This window comes from Neophocaena asiaeorientalis, unplaced genomic scaffold (genome assembly GCF_003031525.2).
Source record: "Neophocaena asiaeorientalis asiaeorientalis breed wild unplaced genomic scaffold, Neophocaena_asiaeorientalis_V1.1 scaffold280, whole genome shotgun sequence".
NCBI classification, from domain to species: Eukaryota; Metazoa; Chordata; class Mammalia; order Artiodactyla; family Phocoenidae; genus Neophocaena; species Neophocaena asiaeorientalis.
The window spans coordinates 1,561,916-1,564,677 of NW_020185321.1; positions in this window are offsets into that span (position 1 = coordinate 1,561,916).

Below are 2,762 nucleotides of genomic sequence, written 5' to 3' on the forward strand. Positions count from 1 at the left end.
GTGCTGAGGTGGGCCACCAACCTTGCAAATAATAGTTTTCTGCTGCTTCCTTTTGAGCTAATCCCCCACAGGAAAATTCAAAAATAATTTGCCTGTGGGGAATACTGAGGGGTGGCTAGCAGCTTGGGAATTTCCTTTGTGGCCAATGGTGAGAGGGCAAAGGAGCAAACCCAACTGATTTCCCACAGCCACAGAGGACCAGACCTTTCTCTAAGGAGGGGCTATTACTGCCTAGGTAAACCCATCTTCTCTCCTTCCTATTGCCAATGAGAAGATGGTGCTCATCCATTGGCTCCTCTCCTGGAAATAATATTTCTGGGGCAACTAGATGCTAAATGACTTCTAAGCTAAACATCAAATTCTTTCTTCTTTCCTCCCTCCCTCCCTTCCTTCCTTCCTTTTCTGCCTTTCTTCCTTCCCTTCTTTTGTTTATTTCTTTCCTTCTTTTTTACCAGACTTCCTTTCTTCCTTCCTTTTTACATTTCTTTCTCCCTTTTTTCATCACTATTTATACCACCATCTGTAATTCCACCCATATCCTTGAAATACAGGAAATGGAGCAGCGGTGCTGTATTCCATATTTATGACTTCTCAGTACATCAGAGCATTACTGACTTTGGAGAGCCCCTGTCTGAGCACAGCTCGGTGGAAATGCTCCCTGTATGAGCTGAGAAAGGACGGCTTGGGGCAGAACAGCCTCGGGAGGATTCTCAGCATACCTCTCCATGCTCTCCGGCAGCGCTCGACTTACTTCCTGTTTCTTAATTTTTTTTTTCCTCTGCTTCTCTTTACACACATGTATATTTTTGCCCTCAAAGTCACGGATTTGCTGTTCATGCTAAGAGAGTATTATGAATATTCTGAATGAAAATAGAACTCTGGGAGAAAATGCTAGGCACAAAGGCTGGTGTCAGTGCAGGCTGCCCCTGGTTCACACGGAGGGCAGGTGGGCAAGGAGTGCCTCTGCTTTCTCAGGTTGCTCCCCTCAGCGTACCCCAGCCCTCACGCTAGATTCCCTGGTTACTGATTATTGATGACCAAAAAAATACATCAAACAGCAATGTAATTGCACTGCCTTGGGAAGTGCAAGACCACGGGCTACCTTTCCTTCAAGAAATAGATACATGTGCGTTCACGTGAATTTGTGTGTGTGTGTGTAGCGGTTGAAGCCAAAAATGTGGTATTGTGACAAACTAAAGGCAGAGTTAAGAAGTTTCTCATCAAAGTCCTCTCTCACGTTATTAAAGGTACACTAATCTCCGAAGAGACACACACGTGGGATAAACCAGAATATGGCCCTCCGTGACGAAGGAAAGCCAAAGGACTTGAAAATAATCTGAAGACAGAAATATAGAGGCAGCAAACATTTCAAGAGAAGGAGACTTGCCAGCAGGATTGATTTGAATACTCTGCTTGGAGATTTATCTGGCCTTCTCATCATAAAAGGCAAATGCACCCCCCTCTTCCCCAGACAGTGAAGGAGAGAGGATAAAGCCTCTTTGGCCGAGTGGCAATGGCTATGTTTTAGTGGAGGCTAAAAATGGATGAGAAGTATCAGAGAAATGAACTTCTGCGGTTTTCAAAAAATGGTTCAGAATAGATGAGCCAACTCCTTTACATGTTCAAAAGAAAGAGGGAACAATTTTGTGAAATGCTAAGGCAGTGCAAAGTGAATGTTAAATAGTTTTTATCCCCCAAAAAAAAAAAAAAATAGACTTATTCAAATGCATGTCTTGCTTGTCTTTAACTAAAGTGAAATTTCTTAAATCCAGCTGTAGTCTTATGGGCGGTGGGGGGGGGGCGGGGGCTTCTGGGGGGTAGTGGGGGACGACAGAGCACAGAACATCTTCCCCGAACTGAACAGCATGTCGTTTTAAAAGCAGAGGCACACGCTATTGATTTTTTTTAAAATACAAATTTGGCAGATTTCACATGATCCATTACATTTCTCAGGGTGGTTAAGATGCAGCTTGCATGATTTATTCAGAATAAGGTCCATTTTTAGCTATATTTAAGTCTCCTATTTGTTATTTAACATGTGTTTAATGTTTTCTGTCCCTGCTGTGCACAGCTGCAAGCTGCTATTTTTTGGCAATTTTTGTGACTGGGAAGTGATTTGTGTCTTTGCGTCTCACCTTTCTATTCTACGGCCTGCTGTTTTGATTTTTTCCTAAACTTTGAGAAATAAGTTACTCTGTGTCATGACCTCTGCTTCCCTTTGCTGGGCAAACACAAGGGCTTAAAGGACACAACCAACCGTGACAAACCTCTGATAGGGTTTTTAGAAAGACATTGCTGGGGAGCTGCGGTGAACTGAAATTTCAGAAAGTTTATATCAAAAAGCAAAGTTCTCCCATCTTAGCCTCTCATCAGAATGGATGGAAGCTGGTAATCTGAAAAACTGTGCGTCCTCCAGTAAGAATGTCTTTTGAGATTTAACATGATGCTGGCATGACTCTTGAGGACTTAGCCAGGTAGGAAGCCATGTGTCATCCATCACCTGTAGAGGGAAGGAGGCAGCCTCCCTCCCCACCCAGTTATTTTAGAAACACGGAGGCACCGGCCCCCCAGCAAAGTCTTTGCCAGGGCTGCCTTTCTGGAAGAACCGTTCCCTTGAGATGGAGAGCACGTCTGACAGTGACGGCTCTTTCCAGCAAGCGCCAAATCAAAAAGACCACTCAGCCACTGCCCAGACGGGCACAGGAAGCCAGCAGTTGGCACACACACTGCAAAGTCCAGAGCATCAGGCCTGGAAGAGCGGC